Raw genomic sequence first — 13670 nt, forward strand, 5'->3', positions numbered from 1 at the left:
TTCTTAACAAAGTATTCGTAAATAATACTCAAATACATATTTAAAATTTTTAGAGAATGAGTGAGTGCAAGTGGGGGAGAGGGGCAGAGGGAGAGAGAGAGAGAGAGAGAGAGAGAGAGAGAGAGAAAGAGATTGAGAGAGAGAGAATCTTAAGCAGGCTCCACACTCAGCATGCAGGGCTGATCCCACGACCCTGGGATCATGACCTGAGCTGAAATCAAGAGTCAGACACTCAACCAATGAGCCACCCATGTGCTCCAACATGCCCCAACAATATATTTAAAAATTATTACTTTATGACCAAGAGGGGTTTTATCCCAGAACTAACTGCAAGGTATTTTTAAATATAAAATCAAGACTATAAGCAGAATCACCTTATTAATACAATAAAGGAGAAAACCCATATAATAATTTATATAGATTCATAAAAAGCTTTTGACATGATTCAATATCAATTTATGTTTTTAAAAAACTCAGGAAAATAAGAAAAGGGAAATTCTTCAATCTGACAAAGGGTATCCATGGAAAACCTATAGCTAATACACTTAATGGTGAGGAATTGAGTGCTTTCCCCCTAAGACTGGGAACATTACAGAGATGCTTGTTCTCACCACTTCTATTCAACATTGAACAGGGAATGGCCTTATTAGCCATTGCAATAAGGCAAGACAAATAAATAAAAGTCATAAATATTGAAGAGGAAAAAAAGAAAACTTTCACTTGCTGAAAACATGACTATTTATATAGAAAATCCTAAGGAATCCAAAACACAACTATGAGAACTAATAAGTAAATTTAGTAAGATCATAAGATAAATTGTTAATATAATAAAATCAATTGTATATTTATATACTGGCCACAAGCAATTGGAAAATTAAATTTTAAAAATCAATTCAATTTACAATTGTGTCCAAAACCAAAAACTATTTACAAATAAACTCATCAGTGCTAAAAAGACCTCTGCATTAAAAATTACAGAACATTACTAAGGGAAAATTTTTAAATCCCAAATAAATGAAAACATATACCATGGCCATGAATTGAAAGACTTAGTATTCTTGGGACATCAATTATCCCCAAAGTGATTAATAGAGCAAAAATAATACCAATCAAAACCCCAGTAGGCAATCTTATAGAAATCAGCAAACTGATTTTAAAGCATAAAAAAAAAAAAAATGCCAGTGTTTTGGAATAGCCTAAGCAACTTTTTTAAAGACCAAAATGGGATGATATTAGTATCTGATTTCAACTTACGATGAAGTTATAAAAATCAATACCACCAGTGTGGTATTAATGCAAGTATACACATATAGATCTGCAGAATAAAGAGTCAGAAATAGACCCATATATGTTCGGTTAATGTTTCAGCAAAGTTGCCAAGAAAATTTGACAGGGGAAGTCTTTTTCAACACATGGCACTAGAACAATTGGCACTACGTATGGGGGGAAAAACAGACTTTTATCTTACACCATACACTAAGATTAACCCAAAATGGAACACAGACCTAAAGGGTAAAACTACACGGGCGCCTGGGTGGCTCAGTCTGTTGAGAGTCCAGTTTCGGCTCAGGTCACGATCTCGCAGTCTGTGAGTTCAAGCCCCACGTCGGGCTCTGTGCTGACAGCTCAGAGCCTGGAGCCTGCTTCAGATTCTGTGTCCCTCTCTCTCTGCCCCTCCCACACTCATGCTCTGTCTCTCTCTGTCTCAGAAATAAATAAACATAAAAAAAAAATAAAGGGTAAAACTACAAAACTTATAAAACAATACGCAGGAGAAAAAAATTTTGCAAACTTGTAATAGGCAAATATTTCTTAGATAGCCACAAAAAGGCACACAACTATAAAACAGAGAATTGATCAATTAGACTTTATCAAAATTAAAAACTTTTGTTCTGCAAAATACAATAAATAAAAAAGCAAGCCACAGAATGGGAGAAAATAATGCAATATATAGATTAATCTGACAAAAAACTTGTATCCAGGATGCATAAAGAACTCTTACAAGTCAATATAACCAAAAAAGAATTTTTTTTAATGGGCAAAAAATTTGAACACTTCACACAACAATATAGAAGAATGGTGGGGCACCTGGCTGGCTCAGTTGGTAAAGCATACTACTCTTGATCTCAGGGCTGTGAGTTCCAGCCCTATCTTGGGCATAGCATTCATTTAAAAATAAAATAATATAGGGTCACCTCGGTAGCCCAGTCAGCTAAACATCTGATTCTTGATCTTGGCTCAGGTCATGATCTCGTGGTTTATAGGTTCGAGCCCCACATCGGGCTCTGTGCTGACAACTCAGAGCCTGGAGTCTGCTTTGGATTCCGTGTCTCCCTCTCTCTCTGCCCCTCCCCTACTCATTCTCTGTCTCTCTGTCCCTGTCTCTCACTCAAAAATAAACATTTAAAAAAAGTTTTTTAAAAAGCCACAATGAGTACTTATTATAATGGTTAACGTTACAAAGACTGACCATGTCATGTCTTGCAAAGGATGGAGTGTAACTGGAACTCTCATACACTACTGGTGAGAAGAGAAAATGGTACAATCACTTTAGAAACTTTTTTGGCAGTTTTTTAAAAGTTAAGCATACACCTATCACATGACCCAACCATTTCACTACGAGGTGTTTACCCAAAAGCAATGAAACCATATATCCACACAAAGACTTTTATGTGGCTGTTCATTGCATCTTTAATCACAGTGGCCAAACACTGGAAACAACCCAAATGTCCGTAAATTGGAGAACGGATCAACAAAATGTGGTATCCAAACAGTGGTAACAGAAAGAAATGAACTATTGATATGCACAAGAAAATGAGCACATCTCAAAATCATTATGCTGAGTCAAAGAAGCCGGAGCCGGAAATGTTTATAATGTATGATTTCATTTATATAAAATTCTAGAAGATGTAAAGTAGTTCTAGCAACACAAACCAAATCAGTGGTCGCCTGGGGCCAGGGGTGGAGGGAGGGATAAATTGCAAAGGGGCATGAGGAAACATTTGAGGCTGATGGAATGTTCTGTCTTGCTTGTGGAGATAGTTTCACTAACGCTTTTTGAGAACTCACTGATTTGTACACTTTAAATGCGTATAATGTATTGTCAGTAAATGATTCCTCAATAAATTAAAAAAAAGTATAAGTACTATTTGGTTCTCTTCCAACCTGTCTTATTTTTTTTTTTTTTTTTTTTTTTTTTTTTTGAGAGAGAAGAAAGAGAGAGAGAGAGAGCAAGGAAGGGGCAGAAGAGAGGGAGAGAGAAAATCTTCAGCAGAATCCACACTGGGCATGGAGATCGATGTGGGTCTCAGGCTCACGACCATGAGATCATGACCTGAGCCGAAATCAGGAGTCACTTGCTTGACCGACTGGGCCACCAGCCACCCCCATCTTTGATCATCTCTTAATATTGACTCATTTTAGCAATTTCAACTTTAATTTAAAAAAAATATTTTACACCTGTTTATTTTGTATTCTGTATCTGATACATTCTGATCATTTAGTCCTAGAAGTTTCTAACGCTGTTGACTATTTCCACTGACCCTCACTTATAGAGGATTGTTTTCTTGTGTCATTGGTGATCTTTGATTAGAAGTTTACATTTCATTAATCTTAATTCCTTGAAAACCTGGGGGTCTAACCTGATGACGCTTTACTGCAGACATGATTTGAGTTTGTTTTTTTTTACAGGGAGCCAGAGGTACTGCTGAGCTGAGAGCACACCAGCTTCCGGGTTTTCCAACTTAATGGTGGGATTCAGGTCCGGCTACCAACCAACCTTGTCTCCAGCCCAAAGCTAAGCCCATCTCAGCCTTGACCTCAGAGAAAACTCATATGCTCTTTCTCCTCAAAGGCTCCAGCTCCAGCTCATGGATTTCTCCCCTCCCTGACACCCAGAGGTTTCTCTTACTCCCTGCAAACTCAGCTACATGATAGAAAGGATGCCACACAGCGGATCAGTTGTTTTACAGCAAAAGGAAACCTCAGTGAATCTGTTACAAGGCTGGCAGGGTATGGCATGTTTACACTCATGTTTTTGAGCCTCAGAGAAAAGGGGGCTCAGCCCTAAACAGTAAAATGATAGCCTTGCCTTTTAAGGGTTTTGAACTAAAAATAGGTGTGATAATATGCATCATATCCCCGAACCCAGGATCTTTCTCCAAATCTGATTATGGGCAGCAAAGCTAAGTGCTACTTATATATAACTATCCGTATTGCGCTCAGGTGGAGGTGAGGAATGTTCAGGGCAGAGATAACAAAACAACTCGACAAAGAACATCACAGAGAACAACCGAATCATGTAAAAATGCAAAGCATCATATTTAACCTAACTAAAATCACGTAGAAAGAGGTCGCCTCTGGCTTTTTACAATTGTCAACATTTCTTTCTTTTTCCCTCTGAATTTTTACCCAGACTATATTTTATTTATCCTCAGGAATTAAATTATAGTAATTTTAATTATTTGGATATTGAATATTCACTCTATTTTGAATGTAATAGACTACTTAAAATGACTAGCTCACCCCCCGGGGTTTTGTGAGGTTGATAGTGGGGGAGAGCTGTGTCTAATTCAAGATTCCAGTTCCCGTCTCTCTTTACATAAGAAATGGTGTAAAAAGTTCATTGAATGTTTTAATTAGCATGCAAGCTGAGTCTTAAATCCAAAAGGAGACCCTAATACTACTTTTAATTGCATCTAACACAAGGCGATGCAAGAATACAATTTGGGGCTAGCGCCGGGTAAAACATTATTATTATTATTATTGCTACTTGCAACGATAGTATAATCATTTATTAAGCACCCATCGTGTGCTAGGGGCTGAAGGAACACTGTCTTTTCTTCTGATTAGCACACTGCCACAGTGGAGGATTGCAGCAGTTTATTGTTCTGGTTTATGATCTTGGTCTGAATTCAGAATAAAGCGGCAGTGTGCCAGCTTCAGCCCCTTCGTATACTTCCCTCCTAACCTGGGCGCTTCACAGGGATGTAGGGCCATATATTTTTTTCTTAGTTTGAAGTGGGCAACTAACCTGCTCAAAAACATTGCTTTGGTTAGCCAATCAGGAAACAGAAATTAAGGGAATGCCTCGTCCCGCTCTATTTTACTGAATGAACTTGACTGAAATCACTTGGAGACCAAATTCTTCCTCGTGACAGTCTGCATCACATCCAAATATTAGCTGGTGGGTTTCCTTGGCTGGGGAACCGGGGGTGGCTAATGGCGAGAGGCATATCCAAATCCCAGCAAGCCTCCTCAGGCTTTGAGCTAAACTTTGGGATGTGACAGGACCTGGCAAAAATGGAAATACCTTCCCTGACATTTTTGCTCATGTTTTTCTAAATTCACTTTCCGATAAGGGCAGTGAGTTTGCTCGAGTGGGAAGTGCTGACAGACAAAGTGTAGTCTCCTACAAAATTCTTCCTAGCACTCTAATTATCCTTTCCTTCTCTACTTCAGTATCACATGTAGCCATGTGTAGAATCATAAAATAATTATGCAGTGTACAAGCTTTCTGGGAGCATGTACCACTGTTTTCCTAATTCTTTATCTCTCCCATTGATCGTGGCGTGTGTGCATTGATCCAAGTCGGCCATCTGGTTAGGCAAGATAAGCGTGCTAGTGTCTTTGCATTGCACTGTCACTAGGGGAGGGGGCACATTTTGGCTGTAGGGAATTACGGGGGCAGGATTAGCCCTCTTCCTATGAGGAAACTGAATTTTAAATGCAATGTTGCAGCTGCATGGACCATGTTGCTAACTTCTGTTTTTGCCATGAACTGGGTAGATTTTTCTTCTTGTTCATATTGTCTCCAAAGGTATAGCGATGCCTTGTATTAAATGGGGAGGGGCGGGGGTGGGAGTGGAGAGAAGATTCATTTTTAGCACATGTTAGACTTGTAAGTGACTGATACATTACAGGATTTCTAAATGGTAAAACTGCTTTCAAATGACTACAAAAGGCTGCTGGATAAAAAGCATTTTAAACTGAGACGCGTTGCCTCCCACCACCCCCCCCCCCCAAACAAAATGATTTTAGAGAGGGAAGAAATATTTGTAGTAGTCTTCACAAAAGAAAAATAAAAAGGAAACTGAAAAAAAATTATGTGTGTATCATAGCAGAAGGAATTACTGCATGAAGCTCAGAGCAGGCTGTGGGGTACTCTCTCCGTTTGTCTCTCTCTCTCTCTCTCTTTTTCACGTATTGAAATTAATGTTTGCCCCAAGTTTATGACCACTGGGACTGCCTGAATGTGCTGTTTAATTCAAAGAGACTTTTTTTTCGCAGCCCTGTTGGCCACTGTTGTTTTTAAAATTTGATCGCAGCCATTGTTGTCTCATATTCTGCAAATGTGTGGAAGACTCAAAAGCTTTTCCTCCAAAATTGAACAATTCTGTCAAAAAAGATTAGTTCTATTTTGTCTGCTGGGTGCTGACTATTCATGAATGTAAAGAGAGAGGGCTTGGGTGTCATACTAAGTTGCTAAGGTGGCTGGATTTCAGCTATTGACTTGAAGATACCAAACTGCAGTTTACAAAAGAGCAGCCAGAAGGAGAGGGGAGAGCCGGCCTGCCATGTGTTTGAGCTATACCTTCTTTAGCTGCCCATTTATTTCTTTTGTTGCCAGAACTTTTATTGTCATACAGTTGAAAAAAATGTTAGACACAAGCTTCAGGCAGCACCAAGCAGAAAAAAGGATTAGCATATCACTAGGATCATCTTACACTGAACCAAATTCTTTTCAGGATGTATAATTAGCGAGAATACAGTTTTTTTTTTTTTTTTTTTTTTTTTTTTTGGAGCCTATGGACAAAAAAAAAAAATGAGCTCAGATCTTTGGCTAGAATATTAGAGGAAATAAAAGACAGTTGCCAATTTCAGAGAGACGTATACATATTAACTGTTTCTTTGCAGAGCCTTTTCAATTCCCTCAAGAAATGTCTGGTTGAATGGGAAAACTTACTATGAATTCCTGTCATTGTCTCAGGTTTTCTAAGAGGGAAATACTGTGTCGTTGAACACGTTCAAAATTTTAGACCGATGAAATCAGATTTGGGATTAAATGAATGTAGAAGGACTCTTCTGAACGGGGTGGGGCGTGGGGGCAGTAAAAGGAGATGTGTGGTGTTCACACCCTGACATTTTACTCTGTGGAAGGCACTTGGTAATTAAAAATGTAATTGGGCAATTGGAGGCAGTTAAAATGTGCATTTGGGGTCTATTAGTGAATAATTCTGTGGGGCTTCCTCAAAGCTGTCTAAAACTTCCCTTGTAATTCGTAGATGTTGAATATGTTTATCTGCAAGTAAGAAAATGGAAGTCTTGGATCCCTTCTCTTTATCTGCTTTTCTCTCTCCCTTCTCTTCTCTTCTCTTAGAGTTGTACATTTAAACAGTTTTAGATTCAGCATGGAGGTAAAACTGGATTTGTCTGATTAACTCATATTTCACTGGATGGATATCTACTTATGTTTCCAGATATGTAGGCTTTTAGAGATGCCCATATAGAGTGGAGGGGGAAAAAAGAATGTTTTTCCCAAAAGGGTATTTTTAAGAATTAACAGAATATTCACTAAAAGTAAAAGTGCTTTATCTGAATGTATCTCAGTTTAAATTTCTGGTGTTTTTGTTTAACAGGTGAGGTGGTGTTATGTCCATTCGTGCTCTTCTGGATTCTTGGCTTGGAATCGTGAAGACTGACCTTCATTTTTTCCCCCTCTCCCGTGGATAGCCTCTCCCCGTCCCACTGCCTTTCCACTACAAATATTCTCCCATGCCCAGCCTTGATTCTGGCTCAACTTCATTTCATGTTTTCTGAGGACATCTTTGGCTTATTTTCGTGGCAATAATTTTGAAAACCAGCTTACTTTATTAACAAGAGGCAGTGGACACTTAGGTCCACAGGAAGTAGTTATTTCAAGTTCCACAGCCCTTAAGATACTGGAGGAAATGTTCACTGAGCTTTTCCTTGGAATTAGAGAACTCAGCTCTGTCTCTTTATTTTCCTATTTCTTCTGGTTTGAAATTTTTCGTCAAATGTCTCCCTTTGGCTAGAAATCAACCGTGGGCCTAGGTGGTACATAGAATTCAATCGTGTTGTCTTCATTTAGGGAAAATCACCTTGGTTTGCATGGGTTAGGTCTCCATGGAAGATCATGTGTGCAGTTAGCAACATGGCAAGGAAGAAAAAATAAAAATAAAATTACTGTAAAAAACATGAATTAGAGATAGCATTCTTTAACTTTCCTCCATTACCAAGGCGCTAATTTTTAAAAATTACTCTTTGCTACCTAGGTTTTTGCAACTTTTATAATTTGTAACATCTATAGCTTTCTCTGCCATTTACTTGTGGACAGAAATGTCAGTGCCTACAAGAAACTAGCTATATATACAGATGCTCATGTTTTAAGACAGTCTTACCTCACTAACACTTCTGCTAATTTTCTAGAGGCGTAGTTTAATCAAACTTGTGTCTTGTTGTCCCCAAATCATTGGCTATTTAATTATTCACAGAAGTTTTATGGTCTTCCACCTGCGCAAGGCATACCACACACTCTTACACCCACACAGATCAGGGATTTGGACGTCCTTTCAGGCGACCAGCCTCGGAAACACGGCTCGCAGTGGTCTACGCAGGGAGAGCATGACGCTCAAATCTAGAATTCAAATTGTCGAATTTAGAGCAAGGGAATGTCAAGCAAACACAGAATATCCACTGCTGCGTAACATGAAAGCGGGTTCGGAAGTCTTGTTTAGAGACTGGAGCTCGGTGGCCCTGAGATGCAGGCGGCATCCTGGAGAGCGGTGCTGAGGTTACTCTGACCCTGGAGAGGCATGACGTCAGCAGGGGGTGGGGAATGAAAGGGCGTGGCCCGGAGAGAAGACCCTGCTAGGCTCGGGAGTGACACAGGTAATGAGGTGCAGGGGAGCAGGAGCGAGCGGGTGATGACAAACTTTCTATTTTAGATGTGAAGATCAAACAGAGAAACTGCGAATATCGTTCTAAATATCAGATTCGAGCTTTAAAGAAAAGTCACTCGTTATCAATCAAACTACGTCAATTGCTAATCTTAACAATCTTTAATATTTGTAGCTCCTCGGTTGTCACCAGCAATGCTCTATTTTTATACAGAATTGCATGTGCGTTTTACATCGCGTACACAATGTGTGTTACTCAGATTAACCTACTTGATCTTTCTAGGACATTAACAATGTCCCTTCTAAAGTTTAACCAGCTAATGGCAGGAGCTGTTTAATATAACATGTCATCAAGCCAGTGCCACACATTCATTAAATACCACTAGCAAAAGAATTTTCGATTACTATCATTAGATAGGCCTTCAAAGACAAAAATAAGATCCTCCAAAATATGGGTCTTTAAATATGATTCTAGCCTAACAAACCTTGTATATCCTATTAGGGAAAATAACAAAGAGGCTTAGCATTTTAAACTTAAAATTATGGCATAGTTCCTTTTTTTTTTTTTTAAGCATTTGTTCATTTTAATGTGTACAAGTGGGATGTTTTAAACTACTTTTTGTAAATAGACCCAGTATAACTTTTTTTTCCTAAATGGATCATGACTAAATCAAGCTGTATGACTAAATCAACTGGCTTTTGACACTGTTCATGTACTCCACTATTAAGAAAGAGGAGACTCTGTGCTCTTACAAGTAGAAATTGTTATGATTAAGATAAGATAAGCACGTATAAATTTTTTATGATGTGATAAAAGCATACCTCCCTATCAGGGATAGCTCTAAAGGCAAGTGTTCTAGCTAATGTGCAGAAAATTTAAAAAGGATAATATTATGAGCCATTTGTGTCTAACATGTTCTGGTATGTTTTACCGATTAATCTATAATGTGAAAAGAAGAGCTATTTCATTTTATTATTTAAAAAAATTGTGGGGGGGGGCGCCTGGGTGGCTCAGTCGGTTGAACATCTGACTTCGGCTCAGATCATGACCTCGATGTTCTTGGGTTCAAGCCCCATGTCAGGCTCTGTGCTGACAGCTCACAGCCTGGAGCCTATTTTGGATTTTGTGTCTCCCTCTCTCTCTCTCTGCCCCTCCCCCACTCATGCTCTGCCTCTGTCTCTCAAAAATGAATAAATGTTAATTTTTTTTTTTTTTTTTTTTTTTTTTTTTACGGGCGCCTGGGTGGCTCAGTTAAGCATCCTTGACTTCAACTCAGGTCATGATCTTGCAGTTCACAACTTCGAGCCCCACATCAGGCTCTGGGTTGACAGCTCAGAGCCTGAACCCTTCTATGGATTCTGTGTCTCCCTCTCTCTCTGCCCTTCCCCCTTGTACTCTCTCTCCCTCTCAAAAATAAATAATATTTTTAAAAATTTATTTAATAGGGGCGCCTGGGTGGCTCAGTCGGTTAAGCGGCCGACTTTGGCTCAGGTCATGATCTCACAGTCCGTGAGTTCGAGCCCCGCGTCGGGCTCTGTGCTGACAGCTCAGAGCCTGGAGCCTGCTTCAGATTCTGTGTCTCCCTCTCTCTCTGACCCTCCCCCGTTCATGCTCTGTCTCTGTCTCAAAAATAAATAAACGTTAAAAAATTTTATTTAATAAAAAATTTAAAAAAAATTTTTAAGGAAAACTCTATGCCCAATGTAGGGCCCAACTACAGCCCCAAGATCAAGAATTGCATGCTGTACCGACTGAGCCAGCCAGACACCCTTGACGAGTTATTTCATTTTAATGACTGGTATTTTTCGAGTCCTAACCAAGGTCTAGGCACTATTCTAAGAGCTTTACAACAATGATCACATTTAGTCCTGGTAACCTTATGAAATGCCTTATTCAATGAGGCAACTGAGATTCAGGGAGGTCAGGTAACATGCTCAAGGTCATGCAGCTGGTAAGTGATGAAGCTGGATTCAAAACCAGGTAATCCGGCCGGAGTTCCTTTTAACCACGTGACACTAGCCTCTCACACATTCGATAAGATTGAAAATATCAAGTCACATCTAAGCCTGCAGGGTTCTTACAGTGGAAAGCATACGCCCACGGAAACAGAGGAAGATTTAGATGGGGTCAATAGGACCCACGATAGACAGCAGTTGTCCTAAGACCCTAACACCCTTGCTGGGAGCTTTAATCCAGACCTCTACGTAGGATGAGAGAGCTGGGAAGGAATTAATAGTTCATTAAGTCTAACTGTTTTATTTTACAAATGAGGGAACTGAGGTGCAGACAGATGAAATGACTTTCGCTGTCAGAGGCAAAACTGGGATGAGAATTCCTAGTTTTCTTGTTTTCTTAAGTCTCAAGCTAGGCCTTTTCCAATATTCAAAATCGGTAAGCTACTTCAGGATTCCTTGGGAGAAAGGAAAGCAGGCAAAAAAACATGTGTGAAGATGCTGCCTGCTCCCGCCAGTAGGCACAGGAACTGCTGAAATGTCCTGAAGTTGCTAAAGGAAGCGTTTATAGGGTTGAACTGGTAACAGAGTGGACGTGAACAATGAAGGAAAAGAACGCTTCAAATTCGGTCTCAAGGTATTGGTGAAACTGGGAGGAGGGACAAGGACAGAAAATAAGTTGTTGAGTATCAGCATACTTGCTTTTATGTGGACGCCGGATCTCCAAGTTCAGATGCCATGTTGCCATTAAGAAGCTTGGAAATGCAAAAGGGAGGAGCGTTCCAGGCCCTGGATGTAGATCAGAGAGTCAATGCCACACAAGAATTGGTATCAAGAGGTCCAACAGATCTTTTCACACGCACGCGCACTCACACGTCTTCACCTTCTTTTCTTATCCTGGTTCTTGCTTCCAGATATCTTTGAGGGACGGAAAATATCACCTTTGTCCTAAACGAGGTTCCAACTCACACTCGCTGAAGTAAAATTTGGTCTGGAAAAATCTCCACAGCCTCTCAGCTAGAACAGTTAAGTAAAGGTCCACAGAATAACAACACAGAAGGTAGAGCACTGGAGAAGACTCCCGGGTTTTCTTTCACCATTTTGTAAGTTCTCATTACCACTGTTCAAGATAGTAGTTTTTGGTTAAGGAGTGTTGTAGGATATTTACTTCAACGATGTTTTGGACTGGCGTTCATAGAACCTGTAGTTCTAAACCTGCTGCCACTGAATTAGACTTTGTTCAAATAAAGAAAGTTAATTGCACATTTTCCCTTCATGTTGTCTATTTTAATTATTACAAAGCTTTTCAAGGCAAACAACTGGGTGGCATTTTTTTGCAGAAGATACACGTGAATTTTTAAATGGCTGGATCAGGCCGTCATCTGTGCATGTATATGGCTTCCAACAGCAAGCGTTCTCATGTTAGTTTACAGACCCAAGTCAGCGTTTGGGAGGGCAGGAAAGTGGGATGGTCACCAAAGACTGAAGTGCTGTTTTTACTACAGGGAGAATGTAGTCTTAATTAGGTAAACAAAGAGGTTTTTCATTACATTGTAAACACATTTCACAAAAAGGCCCATTTAAGTTTCTTTTTAAAGAAACTGGAAAATATTAAGAAAGTTAATTGGAGGGCACTCAAATGACAATGAACAAACAGGCACAATTATCTTCTGACTAGTGTGTGGCTTAGGGATGTTTTTTATCTTTTATTTATGGCACTATTTTAAAATGTGGGAATGCCAACCTAAGTAGAGGCAGGCACAGTATTTAACGACACATTTCTCTATTTATATTTAAATAACCATCTGCATGAAATTATGCACAAATCATGGAATAATTCCTAGCAGAAATTACTGTTTAGAAAATTAAAAAAAAAAATCTGAGATATGGTGCGCTTTTCATATTAAATTGCCCATTTCCAGAACATCACATACACTCGCACAATGTAAAGATGTCGCACTGCAGGCCAATACAAATTGCTCACAATGTTAATGAAGATGGATGGGGAAGGCTGAAAAACATTCATTTACAAGCAAAGGAGGAAAAGTGAGCCGCGGTGTTCACAATCTCTACCTTAATTTTTTTGCCTTGATAATATCCAACTGAATGATGGTAACTTTAATAATACAGCTCTTGGGAAGGTTTTATGATGAATTTTCCTTTTCAGTTTTGAATATGGCCAATTTTCCCCCCCATTTGGGGTGGAAATTGTGCATGTGAAGTTTGGAGGCTTACTGCTGAGCTAGGAAAAGGAATCTCACTCTTTGAAGATTGAGGAACAGAGTAGACGGACTACAAAATTTAAATAATCTTTAAAATTGAAAAGAAAAGGGGACGCCTGGGTGGCTCACTTGGTTAAGCACCCGACTTCGGCTCAGGTCATGATCTCATGGTTGATGGGTTCGAGCCCCACATCAGACTCTGTGCTGACAGCTCAGAGCCTGGAGCCTGCTTCAGATTCTGTGTCTCCCTCTCTCTCTGCCCTCCCCCACTCATGCTCTGTCTCTTAAAAATGAATAAATGTTTAAAAAAATGTATAAACATATAAAATTGAAAAGAAAAAAAAATAATTCCTCATCCTGAAGTGACTCTCTTTCCAGCTGAGCATGGGCCTTGCCCCCCAGCCCAGATAAATCTTCCACTCTTCCCAAAGCTTCCTGGCTAAAGGGTAGCTATGGTTGAGTCTGCAAAGAGTAGGACTTGCTCTATAGACAGGGAAATCTATTCTAGGACTACAGTATGAGGACCTCCCTCAGTTCATCACAACCCATCACAACCCATCACCCTAAACTGTAAGAG

Source organism: Panthera uncia, assembly GCF_023721935.1.
Source record: "Panthera uncia isolate 11264 chromosome B3 unlocalized genomic scaffold, Puncia_PCG_1.0 HiC_scaffold_1, whole genome shotgun sequence".
NCBI lineage: Eukaryota > Metazoa > Chordata > Mammalia > Carnivora > Felidae > Panthera > Panthera uncia.